Source organism: Mauremys mutica, chromosome 4 (assembly GCF_020497125.1).
Source record: "Mauremys mutica isolate MM-2020 ecotype Southern chromosome 4, ASM2049712v1, whole genome shotgun sequence".
NCBI classification, from domain to species: domain Eukaryota; kingdom Metazoa; phylum Chordata; order Testudines; family Geoemydidae; genus Mauremys; species Mauremys mutica.
The window spans coordinates 10,861,826-10,881,292 of record NC_059075.1 but is presented as its reverse complement, the minus strand read 5'-3'; the positions used below and the strand labels follow the sequence as shown (position 1 = coordinate 10,881,292).

Below are 19,467 nucleotides of genomic sequence, written 5' to 3'. Positions count from 1 at the left end.
AGATACCAGTCGTGACTGATATCCTCCCTGAACTAATATTTTTCACTCTGTGAGATGGAAGTTTATATTTACCTGGCCCAGAACCAAGTTACATCTGCTGGTACCATCTAGTGGCGAAAGTCAGGTATTATACAAGCTGGCTACATAAGTGTTCCTGTGAAATAATGGGCCAGACATTCTGGGAGTATAAAATGGCATAGCGCAAAGGAGTTACTGATCTGCACCCACTGGGGAGCTGTCCCATTGTATTGAAGTCTCTCTTTACTAGTACTCTCCCTCTCTGCCAAGTGAAAGAAGAATGAACTTGTGGATAAGACACCTGAGCCCTTCATTCTAGTTTCCTTGTGTGGTCTTGGTCAAGCCACTTAAACACTGGATATCTCAGTTTACTCAGTTGTAAAATAATGATAATTCTGCTTCCCTGTCTCACAGGGGGGCTGAGTGGCTGGAGTAATTGATCATTCCAAGGCTAGCTGAGATTCGCAGATGGAAGATATTTATTGTTATAGATATCAGGTCAGATTCTCCACTGCACTCAGTTTCTGCTGAACACAGCAGAGTGGGCATTTGGGTGAGTGTTAGGCCTTCCTGATTCTCTGCTCAAACTGTGGCACTGGTGCAGATTAGGCAAGCTTGGAAGGATTCAATTTTAATCAATGTCGCTTTTACTTTACACAAACAAATCATTTAAAAATATTTCCATCAATAATCAACTTTTACCGATTATAGGTGCCACAAGAAAATGCAGATTGAGAACTTAAATCAAAGTCTAAGGGTATTTACTTTATATATTTTGACATCTGAGGTTTACAATTTATGGGCTATAAAGCCTTAACTTTTTGAATTTCAATGTTGGTCATTAAATAATTACCATCTGGTCCTTCCCCCTCCATAAATTCCTGCAACTATGAAAAGGTGCATAGATGCAAATGAAAAAAAATGCTTAAAAACCAAACCATCACTATGTTTCAAAATTATTTAAAAAATAAAAATCGAATTCTGCCAAGCCTAAGGTGATGGCAGTAAGGGGTCTGGAATGCAGCGCACAGGGCCAGGCAGTGACTCCTCCTGAATGTTAAGAAAAAGCATGCATGAAAGGAGAATTTGCTCGTTAATTCTCGTGTATCTCCTGGGGATGCTGGAGGGTGGATTTCGCCTTCAGGCTGCTACAGTTCAACTGGAGATCAATTTCTTTGAGAGGGTTTTACTTATGGAGTGTGGTTTTGTTTTGTTTTGTTTGTTTCTATTACTGATTTCTGCATTTAAAGCCAATTAAAAAAAATCCAAGATTTGTGCCCCCAGTTTTGTACCTGCAAAACCCCCACATTGACATATGCAAATGGGGTGAGAGGTCTCATGACCTGAAGTGTCTTCTACCTGGGCAACTCTGTGAACCCAGATCTTGAGTCCAAGTCATGTGCCCATGGAACATTGGCCCATTGTTGCTGTTTTGTTATGCTTAGTTCTGATTGTCTCTGGGTTTAAGTTTTCATATGGAACAGTAAAGAAATAAAGGAAAATTGTTTTGACTTATGAACTATAGCTGCAGTTCACAGGCTAGCTTCCCTTCCTGGTAACAGTCTGCTGTGGTGATCTGATGACACCTGATTTTTTCCAACGACCCTTCAGTGTTACATGCCCCATTCCTATCAACACTTGTCAATTGCAGATTTGCTGGGGCTCGAGCATGTTATGAGGCTTCAGAAACACAAAACTCCAGTTTAGCAAAGGCATTAGCAGCCCAGAAGGGGGGAAAAGATGTTTGCTAGGAACACACTAGAATCCCAATCTCCTAGAACTGGAAGGGACCTTGAAAGGTCATCGAGTCCAGCCCCCTGCCTTCACTAGCAGGACCAATTTTTGCCCCAGATCCCTATGTGGCCCCCTCAAGGATTGAACTCACAACCCTGGGTTTAGCAGGCCAATGCTCAAACCACTGAGCTATCCCTCCCCCCTGGGTCTGGTGATTTGCACAATTCCTGGTATTTACACACATTTTGAATGCAATGCTACAGCCTGGCTTTGTGCCTTCAGCTCCACTGGAGCCAACATCTGAGCTATTTGTTCTGCACATCTACGTTTGCTAAAGTCTAGAGGAAGGATCCCCTTAAAGCCTCAGTTTTCCTGGTAGGGTGGAAGACTGTGTGTCAGAGAGAGACTAGAATGAGAGCATTTGTTATGCTAAGTGAAATATGCTACATTCAAACTTCGTAGCATAATCTGGTGATACCATAGGCGCCAACTGGAGCTGGAGCACCCACGGGGGTGGGGGGGAAAAAGCCACAGCCAAGCTCCCCTCACCCGCTGCTCCACCTCCTCCTCTGCCCTTGAGTGCACTGCTTCCCTGCTCCTTTGCCTACCTCCCACCATTTCCCACCCAGCCGCTGCCAAGCAGCTGTTTGGCGGCGATAGCATGCGCTGGGAGTGCGGGGGAGGAGCAGGAATGTGGCACTCAGGGGAGGAGGCGGGGAGGAGGTGGGGCCGGGGCGGGGATTTGGGGAAGGAGTCCAATAGGGGCATGGAGAGGGTGGAGTTGGGGCAGGGACTTTGGGGAAGGGGTTGGAATGGGGGCTGGGTGGGGTGGGAAGAGGCACCAATCCCCAGGAACCAGAGAGCCTAGGGCATGTTCCTAGTGCATCGTGCAGCTGCTGTCATGAAGGATGTGCATGCAAAGCAAGCCAGCAAGCTCAAGGAGTTTGTTACACTCCTGATGTGCCCCAGGGAGCAGCGTCCAACACAGGGAACCCCTAGAGGAAAGAAGATCCCACAAGAGAGTTCAGCGAGGAGGGAGGTCTCCCACACGGTCCATAGCCCAGAGGTGGTGGAGAAAGGCAGCAGTATGAGGAGGCAGAACTGTTGCCCGAGCTATGGATTGTGTATTAATTACTTAAGAATTCCCAGTTTCCACTGAGGCTTGATAGGTTCTTGTCCCAAGATCAGGCCCAGGATTATTAAAATTATTGTTCAGGTAGGAACCCCCATGTGCATGGCTGCAAACACCCACACTTAGGAAAACCCTTCTGAATTTGTAAGAGTTTTATTAATACAGGTAGCAAAGTCAAACACCATAATGCAGCAAGGTAGGGTAGAGAGAATACAGAATGTACACCTGAACATCCATACACTCACACCATCCCTTGACTAACATTTCAGGTTGTTCTGTCTTGCCTTCTGGCAACTCCCAATGGCTACATCTCTCCCTCTCCAACCACACAGGTGGGGAATGCAACTTTTATAGTGTTTATACTGATGCCACTATGCCTAATGCATATTTAGTAAGGGTTTCTCCCCTCTTACTTATTTGCATTTCCTAACCCCACTAATGGTGGGATGTCCTCACCTATAGGTTAGTATATTAATGATCTCAGTTTATTATCATATGTCAATTTGTTGCCAAGGCAAGTTTGTGGTTATGCATCTGTAGATGTTCCTATCCTACTAATATCCAAAAGCTGATATCTTCCCATTGTGGAGAAGCTAGATGAATTCAGTCTTCACTGCAGACGATGTGAAGGACATTCCCACACTTGGGCCACTCTTTTTAGGTGACAAATCTGAGGAACTGGCCCAGATTGAAGTGTCAGTGGAGGAAGTTTTGAAACAAATCAATAAATTCAACAGTAATAAGTCACCAGGACCAGATGGTATTCACCATAGAGTTCTAAAGAAACCCAAATATGAAAATTGCAGAACTTCTAACTGTGGTATGTAACCTGTCACTTAAATCAGGTTCTGTACCAGATGACTGGAAGATAGCTAATGTGATTAAAAAATTTTTGACAAGGTTTCAGAGGGGATCCTGGCACTTACATGCCAGTGAGCCTGACTTCAGTACTAGGCAAAAATTGGTTGAAATCTATAGTGTTTAAAAAAAAAAGACTCAGATGAACATGATTTGTTAGGGAAGAGTCAACTGGGCTTTTGTAAAGGGAAATCACACCTCACAAATCTAATAGAATTCTCTGAGGGGGGTCAACAAACCTGTGGACAAGGGTGATCTGATGGATATAGTGTACTTGGACTTTCAGAAAGCCTTTGACAAGTTCCCTCACCAAAGGCTCTTATGCAAAGTAAGCAGTCATATAAAAGGGAAGGTCCTTTCATGGATCAGTAACTGGTTAAAAAGACAGGAAACAACGGGTAGGAATAAATGGTCAGTTTTCAGAATGGAAAGGTAAATAGTGGTGTCCTCCAGGGACCTGTACTGGGACCAGTGCTGTTCAGATTCATAAATGATCTGGAAAAAAAGGGAAAACAGCAAGGTTGCAGAGGATATAAAATTACTCAAGACAGTTAAATCCAAAGCAGACTGGAAAGAGTTACAAAGGGATCTTACAAAACTGAGTGATTGGGCAATAAAATGGCAGATGAAATTCAATGTTGATAAATGCAAAGTAATGCACATTAGAACACAATCATAGAATCAGAGTATCAGGGTTGGAAGGGACCTCAAGAGGTCATCTAGTCCAACCCCCTGCTCAAAGCAGGACCAATTCCCAACTAAATCATCCCAGCCAGGGCTTTGTCAAGCCTGACCTTAAAAACCTCTAAGGAAGGAGATTCCACCACCTCCCTAGGTAACCCATTCCAGTGCTTCACCACCCTCCTAGTGAAAAACTTTTTCCTAATATCCAACCTAAACCTCCCTCACTGCAACTTGAGACCATTACTCCTTGTTCTGTTATCTGGTACCACTGAGAACAATCTAGATCCATCCTCTTTGGAACTCTCTTTCAGGTAGTTGAAAGCAGCTACCAAATCCCGCCTCATTCTTCTCTTCTGCAGACTAAACAATCCCAGTTCCCTCAGCCTCTCCTCATAAGTCACATGCTCCAGCCCCCTAATCATTTTTGTTGCCCTTCACTGGGCTCTTTTCAATTTTTCCCAAAACTGGACACAGTACTCCAGATGAGGCCTCACCAATGTCAAAAAGAGGGGAATGATCACGTCCCAACTATACATACCAAATGATGGGGTCTAAATTAGCTGTGACCACTCAAGAAAGATCTTAGAGTCAACGTGGCTCGTTCTCTGGAAACACCCACCCAATGTGCAGAGGCACTCAAAAAAGCTAACTGAATGCTAGGAAGTATTAGGGAAGGGATAGATAATAAGACTGAAAATATCATAATGCCACTATGTAAAACCATGGTAAACCCACCCTTTCAATAGTGCATGCAGTTCTGGCTGCCCAGTCTCAAAAGAGATATTAGAAATGGAAAAGGTACAGAGAAGGGCAACAAAAATTATTAAGGCTATGGCACAGCTTCCATACAAGGAGAAATTAAGACTGGGACTATTCAGATTAGTCATCTCTTTTCTAAGGGGGATATGATAGTGGCCTGTTAAGTCATTAATGGAGTGGAGAAAGCCAATAAGAAAGTGCTACCACTTTGTATAACACAAGAACCAGGGGTCACCCAATGAAATTAATAGGCAGTAGGTTTAAAAACCAAACAAAAAGGAAGTACTTTTTCACACAATGCACAGTCAACCAGTGGAACTCATTGCCAGGGTTATGTTGTGAAGGCCAAAAGTATAACTAGGTTCAAAAAAAGAATTAGATACCTTCAGGGAGGATAGCTCCATTGCTGGCTGTTAACCAAGATGATCAGGGATGCAACCCCATGCCCTGAGTGTCCCTAAAGCCTCTGTCTCCCAGATGCTGGGACTGGATGAATCACTTGATAATTGCCCTGTACTGTTCATTCCATTTGAAGCACCTGGCATTGGCTGGTGTTGGAAGACAGGATACTGGGCTAGATGGACCAATGTTCTGTCCCATTATGGCCGTTCTTATGTTAATATTCCTGTGGTTACCTGGTATTATTTTATACAAAAAATCCCCTAAACCTAATATTCACAGTTCCCCAGTAACTCAGCCACTGTTGGCTAACTCACTCATACTAAGGCCTCAGTCTTATGCCAACTGCTCAAGCTAATGCCTTACAGGATGTTGGCCTGTAGGTTTCTTGCATGACTGCTACATAAAATACTGTTTAGCTAGCTCCATGGGCTACAGACTAGGACTGTCGATTAATCGCAGTTAACTCACGCGATTAACTCAAAAAAATTAATCTTGATTAATCACAGTCTTAATCGTACTGTTAAACAGTAGATTGCCAATTTAAATTTATTAAATATTTTGAATGTTTTTCTACATTTTCATATATATTATATTCTGTGTTGTAACTGAAATCAAAGTGTATATTTTTATTACAAATATTTGCACTGTAAAAATGATAAAGAAATAGTATTTTTCAGGTCACCTCATACAAGTACTGTAGTGCAATCTTTGTCGTGAAAGTGCAATTTACAAATGTAGATTTTTTTTTGTTACATAACTGCGCTCAAAAACAAAACAATGTAAAACTTCAGAGCCTACAAGTCCACTCAGTCCTACTTCTTGTTCAGCCAATCGCAAAGACAAACAAGTTTGTTTACATTTACAGGACATAATGCTGCCCTCTTCTTATTTACAATGTCCCCAGAAAGTGAGAGCAGGCATTTGCATGGCACTTTAGTAGCCGGCATTGCAAGGTATTTACATGCCAGATCTGCTAAATAGTCATATGCCCCTTCATGCTTCAGCCAGCATTCCAGAGGACATGCTTCCTTGATGATGACGCTTGTTAAAAAATAATGTGTTATTTAAATTTGTGACTGAACCCTGTGGGGCAAATTGTATGCCCCCCTCGCTCTGTTTTACCCATATTCTGCCATATATTTCATGTTATAGCAGTCTTGGATGATGACCCAGAACATGTTGTTCATTTTAAGAACACTTTCACTGCAGATTTCACAAAACACAAAGAAGGTACCAATGTGAAATTTCTAAAGATGCTACAGCACTCAACCCAAGGTTTAAAAATCTGAAGTGCCTTCCAAAAATCTGATCGGGACGGGGTTTGGAGCATGCTTTCAGAAGTCTTAAAAGAGCAACACTGATGCAGAAACTACAGAACCTAAACTGCCAAAACAGAAAATCAACCTTCTGCTGGTGGCATCTGACTCAGATGATGAAAATGAACCTGCGTGGGTCTGCACTGCTTTGGATTATCATCAAGCAGAACCCATCATCAGCATGGATGTGTGTCCTCTGGAATGGTGGCTGAAGATGAAGGGACATATGAATCTTTAGTGCATCTGGCAAGTAAATATCTTGCGACGCCAGCTACAACAGTGCCTTGCGATCTCCTGTTCTCACTTTCAAGTGACATTGTAAACAAGAAGCGGGCAACATTATCTCCTGCAAATATAAACAAACTTGTTTGTCTTCATGATTGGCTGAACAAGAAGTAGGACTGAGTAGACATGCAGGCTTTAAAATTTTAGACAGGTGAATTGAAAAAGAAAACTAATACAAGTACTGTAGTGCAATCTCTTTATCATGAAACTTGTACTTAAAAATGTAGAAATTTGTACAAAAAACTGTGTTCAAAAATAAAACAATTTCTTTTGGGTTTTTTACAGCGCAAATACTTGTAATCACAAATATAAAGTATCAGAGGGTAGCCGTGTTAGTCTGGTTCTGTAGAAGCAGCAAAGAATCCTGTGGCACCTTATAGACTAACAGACGTTTTGCAGCATGAGCTTTCGTGGGTGAATACCCACTTCTTCTTGCATCCGAAGAAGTGGGTATTCACCCACGAAAGCTCATGCCACAAATATAAAGTGAGCACTGTACATTTTGTATTGTGTTGTAATTGAAATCAATATATTTGAAAATGTAGACAACATCCAAAAATATTTAAATAAATGCTATTCTATTATTGTTTAACAGTGTGATTTATCGTGATTAATTTTTTTTAATCGCTTGACAGCCCTATTACAGACCCAACAGCAGTATGGAAAGGTATAAGATATGTAGGGACTCCAGGTGGTAACTCTTAAGGGCAGAGCAAGGATGTACCCACCAAGCTGGTAGCCATACAGATAGAAAACATGATCTCAAGTGGGTTGTGAAGGTCAAGCAAAGGCCTCAGCGGGAAGATCGATGTGGATAAGGGGTCAGATCTTCGAGACCAGCCCTTCTCCCCCTGGCACATCTCAGGGGAGTGGTGGGGAAAAAAGAGCTTTGATCTAGCTCTGATCTTCAGGCCATTGGGCACTAGTCCAATCTCAAGGGACCACTTAGAGCAGACCTTCAACTGCTCTAAATTACAACCAGCTGCAGCGGTCTCCAAGGGGTAACTGCAGCAATCAAGGAATTGCCAGAGTTCAGCGACATTCTGGCTATGTTGCTTATGCCTGGGATGGGGGGAGAGGATAGTGTAGAGTCCCCTGAAGATTCCACTTCCACTAAGGTAGGTGGAGAGAAGAGGAGAAATGTAGGTGGGGGTCAGAGTGGTGCAGGATTTTGACGGCAAGGAGGAAGAACACTAATCTAATGTGGAATTGGAGAGGAAGCCAGTGAAGGGCAGAATCAAACAGAGACAAGGGATGTCATTTAGGGCAGAGGGAGACACAGCAGGCCATACAAAAGGAGGCTGCAGAAGTCAGTTGCCGCTGCTCTCGCCAGGAGAATTACAAAGGAGATGAGATTGTCTAGGCAGCAGTGGCATGTGAAGCTCTGCTCTACATGTTGTGTGAAACCGTGAATTAGTTCCCACAAGGATTTGCTGTGACTTACTAAAGGTTTTCTGTACCTATTGAGTATAACATGAACCCTGACTGATAAAATGTTCTATTCCATGCACATTGCTATCTTAGCATACAGGGCCTGATATGCCACCTTACTCACCTTGAGGAGCAGTATTTTACTTCTACAAGTTATCCCATGGAAATCCAGTGAACTACTTCAAGTCAATACTACTAAGAGCATTGGTGGTAGACACTGGTTCACAATTAAGAATATTCGTAACTAAGGTCAAAGAATTCAGACCTGATGATCAGAGATTATGGACCGATTCATTCGCTGGTGCAACCTGACATAACTGTATCAGCTTCCATGGAGCGTCACTGATTTATGCCAGCTGAGAATCTGGCCCTCTTTCTTTCAGAGTGCTGTAATGCAAGACAGCATGTGAGATAACTGCACCCAAATGCAGTATGTTGGTTAAGTACTGAGCACTTTATCTTTGCTCCTTTTCGCTCTCTGCGCCCACATCTCCAAATAGAGAAAAAAACATCTGATATTTTGATGCTTAATGATAAAAGTTACATCTGTCACAGTGACCTTTCGGTTAAACAGCAATGGCCAATGTTAATAAAAACAACCATGAAATAGGATTAATCTAATGCAGCTGCCATTTCATCTTGCACTAAGTGAATTGAAGTTCTCAGCTGGGGCACCCCACACTCTTACGTGTGTGAAACACTGATATCCACAACATAAATCACCCCTCCCTTTCTCCTGAGACTGCGCACTTCATTCCAGGTCTACACTGAGAGAGTGACAGAAAAAAGGCAGCTCGGTGCCAGGAAGATAATCCAACTCCAAGTCACGGACACAGGTGATGAAGTTCAGGACGGTTTGGGTCTTTGCATTATTTTATTTTTTTAAATAAGCTTTCTACACTTCCTGCAAGCCTGTGGTTGAGAGAAGGAAGTTTGGCCTCTGAACGCAGAACTCCACTGTAATTGTCAAGGCTGACATCTTTAGCTATACAAATTAACGGGGTGCTATTCTCAGACTAGCATCCCACAATAGACTGAGGCTAGGTGCAAAGCATTTCAGCCTTGAGCTAGCAAAGCACATGACTCTCCATCCTTAGCAGTTTTTAAGACCGGCTTGACAAAGCCCTGGCTGGGATGATTTAGTTGGGGTTGGTCCTGCTTTGAGCAGGGGGTTGGACTAGATGACCTCCTGAGGTCCCTTCCAACCCTGATATTCTATGAGGACATGCTTAACTTTAAGCAAAAGGGGTGATCCCACTGAAACCAGTGGGATTACTTAAGTGCTTTGCTGACCAAAGCCTTAGGCATAATTGGGAAATATAATAATCTCTCTGTTCTTACTTCTGTTGGTTAGAAGTACAGCTAAGGCCATGGCTACACTTAAGCTTGCAGTGGCACAGCTGTAAGATTGCTTGTGTAATCACACTATGTAACCACTTATGTCAGCAAAACTTTTGTCAATCTAAGGTGTGGAAAAAACAAAAACAAAAACACAAAAAAACCAGCCTCCCAAGTGATGTAAATTTTGCCAACATAGTGCTAGTATAGACATGGCCCAAGTTATAGTGGGTGGTTAGAAACACCAAGGGCGACTTGTCTGTTCCTTCTGGCCAAAGGATGTAGCTACCACATGGGGCATGTTTGACAGAGGGAGAAGTGAGGGGGGCTCAAAGAAGTAAACCGATGGCATTCCTTTCCACCCCCTGATCTAGTTCATTACTCAGAAAGAGGAGGAAAGTGAACTATGGTCAACCTCCCTGGTCACTCAGTTACAGACCTAAAAGTCTCAATTCCTCAACAAGAAAAACTTCAAAAACAGACTCCAACGAGAAACTGCAGAACTGGAATTAATTTGCAAACTGGACACCATTAAATTAGGCTTGAAGAAAGACTGGAGTGGATGAGTCATTACACAAACTAAAAACTATTTCCCCATGCTAATTTTCCCCCTACTGTTACTCACACCTTTCTTGTCAACTGTTTGAAATGGGCCATCCTGATTATCACTACAAAAGTTTTTTTTCCCCCTCCTGCTGGTAATAACCCACCTTAATTGATTAGTCTCATTAGAGTTGGTATGGCAACCCCCATTTTTTCATGTTCTCTGTACATATACACACATTATATATATATATACACATACACACATCTTCCTATTGTATTTTCCACTGCACGCATCTGATGAAGTGGGCTTTAGCCCATGAAAGCTTATGTTCAAATAAATTTGTTAGTCTCTAAGGTGCCACAAGTGCTCCTGTTCTTTTTGTGTTAACACTGGAGTTTCTTGATGTTTTGAAACCTCATAAAACCCAGCTGTCATACCTATATGGCAGAGCACTTTTGGAAACCCTTGCCAGGTTCCAGCCAGGCACTGCCATTGTCCCAGCTTGTGCAGCTCTACTGAGGAGTGACCCAGCTGAGAAGATTGCTTTTTCTTCCACAGCTTCCACTGCTTTCCCCAGAGCCCCTTTTTAAAAAGAGTCAAGTACATGCATCTCCCCCTTCACTCTAGACACCTTAGACCTCTAAGGCTGAGTATCTCTCTTCAAGACATAAGAGCCTAAGGTACCATTGTCCATTTAAGAAGCCAGTTCTACTGCTGTCCTTTGGGACTGTGTCTACTTCTTCAACTCATTTGTCCTTTACAAGGTGCTGTGATTTAAGAACGGGTGTTAAATCTTCTGTAACAATCAATTCAAATATACAAGTTTGGCTATTCAAATTACTTTTCCAAAAGTACTTTAAAATGCATTAAGTTATTAATTGCCTGCTGGCACTTTAATCAAATGGGGAAATTGACATAGCCAGAGGCATGTATTTTTGTGGAAAGGAAATTTATTTAAGAAGAAACAGCAGCTCTTACTGCTTAATTTAAACTGAGAAAACTGTGGAAAATCAACTGCTATGGAAAATTAATAAAACATTTCCAGCTGCAAACAGTGACTAATTGTACAAGATGAAGACTGCCTGGAATTAATAACTTGCAATCTTCTGTATGAAGAACCCCCCACTAGTTCAATTTACTGGGAGATTAAATTACTTCTAAGTTTGCCATATTAAAACAGAACATGAATAAAATGTTAGTGAAAGCACATCTATTATTTACTGTCTGTGATATGGATATAATTATTTCCAAACAACCACAATGTGACGTGACCAGCAATATTTAAATTACTCTCTAGCAAATGTAGTCATACCACCTTGGTTCCTATAAAAACAGCCCAAATGGGCTTCTCCAGATGGCACTTCCCTGCCACAATGGATTATTTGCTGCCTTCTGAAGTGTGATGCTCTGCATCCATGTCTCTGTTCTTTTAGCACCAAGTCTGATCTTACAGCACTTTCCCAAAGCCTTTACCTCAGATGAACTCACAAGCTCATTGGCTTTGACTGATTTTAAAACAGTAGCTAGCTGATTCCACGGAGCAGAGGGAAAAAAAGAATGCAAATATAAGCATTAAAGGCTTCAGATACTGTATGGAATAATCAGAAAAGCGTTTTTCCTACCTGAATGGGTTCATGGCTGAAAGAGCCCCAGAAAGCTCATCCGTGGAGACAGCAAGCTCACACTGTCGCTTTAAAAGCTTGCCAAGTTCACAGGGTTCATAAGCCTATTTTATAGGAGCAGAACATAGTGAGGGGAAGGGCAAATAAAGCAAGGCAAGAGGATTTTTAAAAAAATACAGGATTTTAAAATAGTCTAGAAAATCCAGGAGGCGTACAGGCCGTTTGATTCAAGAGATGTCAGGTGCTACATGCAAACCACAAGGTCCCCTAGGATTAGGGTGACCAGACAGCAAGTGTGAAAAATCAGGACGGGGGTGGGGGGGTAATAGGAGCCTATATAAGAAAAAGACCCAAAAATCGGGACTGTCCCTATAAAATCGGGACATCTGGTCACCCTACCTAGGATATACAGGAGTAGGGGGAGTGACTCACCTGTGTGTTCATCCTTTCAAGGGGAAGGGTTGAACTCCATATTTAGTCATTTGCTCTTGGATACTGAATGCAGAATCTGGAGATGGAGAAAGCAAAGGAACTTGTCTAACACATAGTCTAAGTGTATAGTTTGGGGACTGCCATAAAGTTACAAACAGTTAATCTGGGTATTCTATTAGTTTCTAGTGGTGCCAACTCCGTAGCGCTAGGCGCTGCATAGACACTCATTAAGAGTCAGTTCCTGCCCCCAAAGAGCTTCTGTTCTAAGCAGACAAAGGGAGGGAGAAAGTGAGTATTACTTCCCCCTTTGTATACATGGAAAACTGAGGCTCAAGAGGGTCTAGTCAGTGACTTGTCCATGGTCACACAGGAAATGTTGGGCGAAAACAGGGACCAACTCCACATCTCCCAAGACCTCGTTCAGAGCCTTAGCCACCTCTCAGCTCACTAGGTTTGAGACAGAACCCTGCCAAATCTAGGGCCCAAGGCTTTCTACAATCTCGACAGCAGAAAGAACAGAGTTAGAGCAACGGTGCAAAAAAGGCTCCCCAACCACGTATTCATTTTTAAATGGGTTCTCTTTGGCCATGCTCATTCTCCCTTGGCTTTCTGGGAACATTCAGGCCATAAAGTTTTATTGGCACAACTGCTCGTGGACAGCAAGTGTCAGTGTTCTACGTATGCCCCAAATAGCTCCTTCTACCAGGAGTCTTCCCAGAGGAGGAGCTACTTGTGCAGTCAGGTACTTCTCAGTGCAAGTGAGGGCATTGCAGCCTGGCTCACCATTACTTGAAAACAGCTGCAAGTGTTACGTTCGCAGCACAGACACAGTGTGTTAGAAACAAAACACAGACCCTTCCTGAAAGACTGCAATGTAACGCTACTTTATTTCTTAGAATCCATAAATCTAACAACCCAATAGAGAGAGATGAAGCAGGCTGCTCCCTAAGGCAGAGAGCCACAACTCCCCTACTTGGCTCCAGACTGGCTCTTCGAAAGCTGAAGATCTGGACTGCACATTTCCCTAGCAGCCTGCAAGCAGGACCAGGAAACCCCTTACAAGCTTAAGTGATATCTTGTCATTTTAAGCATAGTTTACAATACGCCACAGAAAGCTGGTGAATGTCACAATGTAGACTTTACCGATTCTCCTGATTTTGGTTTTTGGCCAGCGGAAGTGGAAGGACAGGGTGAGTGTCCGCATTGCCAAGGAGCTGGGGACCCCTCTGGATTATTTAATGATTAAAGAGCATCCATTGCATGGCCTGCAAATTATTATGAAAAAATAAACAATCGAGGACTGTCACTTAAGAACAATGGGCCAGACCCTCCACTGGTGTAAATAGACATTTCTGTTGAAGTCAATGGAGCTATGGCAGTTGACACCAGTGAAGGGACTGGCCCATGTACTCAGGGGAGGGGGCAGATCTGGGTGGGAAGAGGTGGGGTGGGGCGGGTGCAGGGCCAGGGATTGAGCACCCCCGGGGCAAGGAGGAATTGACACCTGTGCTGGCGAGCCCTCAAGTGCCTTTGGCCACAGTGCCGCACCCTACCCCACCCAACCCCATCCCTAACCCCTCTGGCCCTAGCCAGGAACTGATCTGCTAAGGCTCTGCAGCTCCTTTTATCTGAGCCTGCTGGGCTCCGATTGGCTGCTTCCATAAGGCCTCTCTAGGCCGACCTGTAGGATCCACCTTTGCTGCTCCTTTCCTGGGGTGGGGTGTAGCAGGACCATGGGGCCTCCTATAGGGAGCTAACAAGGCCAGATGGGGCCTGTGATGGGCCCCAATTCCAGAGGACACTTAAGCTCATGCCTATCTCTATTTAGCAACGCATGTAAGCACTGTGCCTCATGTTAAGTATGTGCTTAAGCCCGGTTAAGCTCGGTGGGACATAAAGACGTATGCAAGCGCTCTGCTGAATAGGCATGATTTCCTGACTTGGGGCCTATAAGAAGGAATGGGAGGGAGGGAGATACTAGTGATCCACAGTATACAATAGCTAAGGTAGATAGAGAGAATTCAAATACTCGGCACTTATATAGCATTCTGTCTTCAAAGCAGTGAACATCAATCAATCTTAATCAACTAGTAGTGTGGGGTTACATTAGTGCAATTAACCAAAGCTGTCTAGGCAACAACTTCGACTCTCTGCAACCAAAGAGGAACTATTTCTTCTCTTCTTTAAAAGTTTCTGAGTAGCACCTGCACAAGAATATCCGGGGTCACTGATCTCATCTGTGAAGAGGATATCTATATCTACACACCCTCGTTATATCGGGCTAATCCTTTTAAAATCCTGCCAAAGCTTTTGATGCCCAGTGTCTCTTGTGGCTGTGAGTTCCCCAGGTGAAGTTTGCATTGCATTAATAAGTTATGTCTTCTTAGTTTTAAGTCTGTTGCCATTTGATTTCATTGGATGTCCCTTTGCCCTTTACTAGAAAGGGACAGAAGGGTTTACCTGGCCATGTCCCCACTTATTCATCTCCTCTTCAAATGCAAGTTCCAACCTTTGCCGTCATCTCCTTCTAAGGAACTCGGTCCATGCAGCTCGTCATTTTCAATCACCTTTAAACTGGAGCCGTGCACTGCCCCCTTTATGGAATGTTTACAGCTTTACAAAATGGCGAAGCTCTTTGCCAAGTTTTGTAGCTGGTTTTCATTTTGTGAAGCACCATGATGCTTCTGAACAGCGCTGTTATTGCATCCTGATTTACTGAACTTAAACATGCAAAAGTCGCTTCACACAGAGGTGTAATAGCACCTGCTCATTTTCAGTTTGGAACGACTCAGGTTCTCAGGTGTATGAATAATTAGAAGACTTGCTCACGTACCCAGAGCTGTGTATATAAGTTTCATGATTTGCTAAAAAGCATCCACTGTGTATTAGCTGCAATAATATATTAACACCTTGGGGCCCTGCAAACAATCAGGGCCTCATAGTATGAGGCAGTCCAGCCCCAAAGAGCTTATGGTCTCAATAGACAAGATAGAGAGGGCAGGAGAAGTGATTTGCTCCAGGTCATAGAGGAGTTCAGTAATAGAGCTGGGAAGAGAAACCAGGTCCCAAACTGGTGCCCTAGCCCCTGCTGCTTCACAAATGATCCAGGTTATTGCTGCCACAGAATATCAAGAATTATTTAGTAAGTCTTCGTGGGCTCTGTAGCGCCAGTAATAGCTTTCCACATAGGCAGCTAGTACAGGGTAACTGCACATTTTTGGTGTCATAGTGTGACGGGGGTTGGGACTCACCACCGTGGCACCTCCCACTGGTCACTCCAGGAATTAGCTCAGTTCATGGGGAGCGCCCTCTGCTGGCGGTGTCCTGTCCGTCATCTGCTCCTCGCTGGTGTCTGGACCCACGTTACTCCCCACTCGGTGGCGTCCTCTTCAGGCCACTGCCCTCCGGCAGTGCCCCCTAGTCCATCCTCACCCCCTTCCAGGGGGGGCAGGGGGGATGTTAGCAACAGTCCTTGCACTGGCCTCAGTGGCCAACCACAACCTCCGAAGTCTAGCCCCTTGTCACAAGGGCCGGTTGCAGTTTGTTTCAGCCCCCTACTGCATGGCCAGGTGCAGTACAAGGGGGAAGGGGGGGGGACCCAGGCCCACCCACTACTCTGGATCTCAACCCAGGGACCCTTTAGTGGCAGCATCCCTGCCCTCCTCCTCTCCCCTTGTCCATCTGTCCCTGGGCCACTCCCCCTTTGGCCCATTTGCACTGGCTAGCCCTTCCTTCAGGGTCTGCAGCCTAGCAGGTAGCGGCTAGAGTTCCCTTCTACTCCCCCGAGCCTGCCCTGCCCTGTCGCTGGTGCTCTGGAGACAGACTTTCCCCCATGAAGGTCTAGGACAGAATGCCAGCTGCTCTTCTAGGCAGCCTTTATATATGGCCCAGCCTAGCCCTCATAGGCTGGCTCTAATCTTGGCCCTGATTGGCTCTCAGTAAGCCCTTTCCTGATTGGCTACCAGCCTGCGCAGCCTCTCTGGCCTACTCTAGCCCCCTCTCACATGGGGGTGGGGCAACCACCCCACCACACACAGCAATAGAAAAATCTTCAAGAATTATGCAGAAAATGGCCAAAAAAGTGTTTTATAATGTGATCTTCTGGTTACCCACGTGGACCAAGGGCACCAGCCACTGCATTTCTAGTATGCAATTAAAAATACATCTTCTTTTAGCTATGAAAGATCTAATTCTTTCCTGACTCCTAATCTTGTGTCCATATAAAATGGAAATCAATCATAGAGCGAACCAGGCTTTTGCAGTGTGGTACCAAGCCTTGTGTACTATAACCAGAGTAATCGTCATCATCGGTCATTATATAATAATCCATTCTACTCTGCCCACTTATAAATTAGTCATAGCTAAGATCATTGAGGTTAATATCCAATACGTGCATGGATGGGAAAGTTTCCCAAAGACATTTTCACATTTCAGTAATTGAGTGTGTCACATTTCATTGCAACAGTCCTTTCCCTACGCGGAACTGGAAACCTTTCTTCTTGCTATCAGATTAGAGCTGATTGCATAATTACATTACCTGGATAATTAAATAGAAAGTTAGTAGCCTCAGCATTGTACAATATTGTGGTTTCATTTTCTAATAGAATTCGCCTGCCTTTGGTCTGGAATGCTCTCAGAGAAACAGATCTAATTATTTAGTGACACCAGATTAAATTTCTCAGGCCCTCTCTCGCAAAGCAATGGCGTAGGTAGGGCCACATTAAAAAAAAAAAGTATTCAAAACACCTCCTTTGCCTCATTCTGGCAGTTTGGGTTAGAAAGGAGAGTTGGCCGAGACTCCTGGGTTAACTCCATATCCCGGCCAGTGTAGGGTTGTCCCCTGGGGTAGATTCTCAGGAGTTTGGTCTGGTCGCCTTTTAAATGACTCAGGCCCCAATTCACAAGCTACTTAAGCATGTGCTTAACTGGAAGCACCTGAGCTGCTCTTTGAAGCATCCTGCTGAATCAGGGCCCCAGATGATACGGGTTCCACTACAGATCGTAGAGGTTACTTATAACAACACTACCAGGTTCAAAATAGCCGACCAATAGCATCCGGAGATATTGCCAGGTTCCTGGGTTGCAGCCACATCAAAATGCAGTTGTCAGAGTCTACCCTCACTTGAAACTGGGCGGTTTCAAAGTGAGGACCCGCATGTCTTCCCCCCACCCCAAAATCCTAGGGTAGGTCTCCCCTTCGGCTGCCACCACCCGGTCAATTCCGTGGGCCGGGACACCCCTGTTTCCCCCCTTGGGAACACAGATCAATTTACAGAGGAGGAACCTCCCCCCTCTTCCCTCTCTCCAGCCTGCTCCAGGATTATTAGATAAGGACACAAAGTATCTTTCTAATACTCACTATCTTGACTAGAAGAAATTAGTTCAGAAAGGTGGAACTTGTAGGGACTTGATTAACTCGTCTGGTCTCTTGAACTCCAAACGGCCAAAGACAAAGACCCCCCCAAACAGAGGGAAAAGTTCCCTCCTAGGAGTTTCAAATTCTCTTCCCTGATTGGTTCTCAGGTCAGATGCCCACCAGGTACTATGCTTTAACCCTTTACTAACTATTCATTACAGCAGTGCTGGCAGGTGTCACGTTGTCTTATTTCACCAAATGATGGTCATTAATTCACACAAGTGGCGAGGTCAGAAAGCAATGAAATCCCAGCACCAATCCCAACAAGGTGAGTCCAGGGCACTACCACGTGCACCTGAGTTTAGAGGCTGTTTCCACACTTCGAGCTGGGGGTGTGATTCCCTGCTGGGAGAGACCTAGCTCTGATTGAGGCAGCTCGCCATTGTGGTGGGAGGGGCACGCCACCCTGAGTACATTCCCCTGGTCTGGGATGGGGACATACCCCCTCCCGCCACCGTGGTTATAGTATTTGAAGCCTGGTAGCTTGCTGAGAGCTAGCGGGAGCATGTCTCCTCGGGCTGGGAATCACCCCTTCAGCTCGAAGCACAGAGAGGATCTTGCTCGATTCCCTGATGGTTGCCTGCCAGGATTTTTTTTTCTTTTTAATACACTTTTGATTTTTGACCTGAAGTTCAGTTTAATTGATCAAAACAGCCTCTGGAGATTGGGATTATCCTAGCCTAGATTGCTTGCCGGCTGACAGATGCTTCACCTCTGTGGACAGGCGGCAAATGCTCTGTCCAACCCAAGAACCATAGCAAAGGGGTTTACATTTCCATTTCTAATCTGATCAGCTGTCATATACTGCAGGGTGTGGCACGAGCAGCCTGGAGAAGGGAAGCATTGGTTCAGAGCAGGTTCCCAGCACTTCTTGGCCTCAGTTGGCCTAAAAAGAGCTGCAGCATTTTAAGAAAAGAAGTTTTGCTCTGCCAAGAGCAAGGAGGGCTGCAAGCAACTGGCTTCCTACAGGTGATATCCATGCCTGACCCTGACCCAGCCTCCTCACACCCCACACTCGGCTGTTCACAGGTGGCTCAGGAAGCTGGTTTATTTGGCTTCCATGAGCATCTCTCAGCTTCAGCAAGTACCCCTATTCCTCCCTTCCTCTCAGTACAGAACTCACACCCTCCCTGTCTCACCTCCACCCAACCCAGTACCCACACTTCCCCTCACCCTGACCCCAGCAGGCCCAGCCCTCTGCATCACCCTCAGCCAGCCAGCACCTACCCCCTTTCTCTCCATCCCTCCCCCCAAGCCCACACTGGCTCCCTAGCACTCAGCCTCAGCCAGCGCACATGCACCGCCAGTAAGAAACATTCTACTGGCTAAATTGCATCCTCAGTTGCATCCAAGCAGCGGCTTTGCCCAGGTGTAATGGATTGAAGCTTTGTTAACAGCTCTGTTGGGGTTGCAGGAGAAGGAACGGGCTCCGGCCTACTCTTCCAAAGCTGGTGTGACGGCTGCCATCTTGGCTGACGGACCAGGGGTGGAAC

At 44.8% G+C, this 19,467-nt stretch overlaps 1 long non-coding RNA gene across 2 annotated transcripts in view; it reads right to left on the bottom strand.

Moving 5' to 3' along the window:
• Nucleotides 1–13,183, bottom strand: part of LOC123368586 — a 42,245-nt gene extending 29,062 nt beyond the window's left edge. The window contains exons 1-3 of one of the 2 annotated variants that reach the window (XR_006578827.1): nt 13,112–13,183; nt 12,559–12,634; nt 12,127–12,230 (exon numbers count right to left, since the gene is read on the bottom strand). This is a non-coding gene — a long non-coding RNA (uncharacterized LOC123368586). Of the gene's footprint in view, nt 1–12,126; nt 12,231–12,558 lie in introns of both variants that reach the window. The other variant, XR_006578828.1, reaches the window with a different exon arrangement.
• Nucleotides 13,184–19,467: the final 6,284 nt, after the last annotated feature.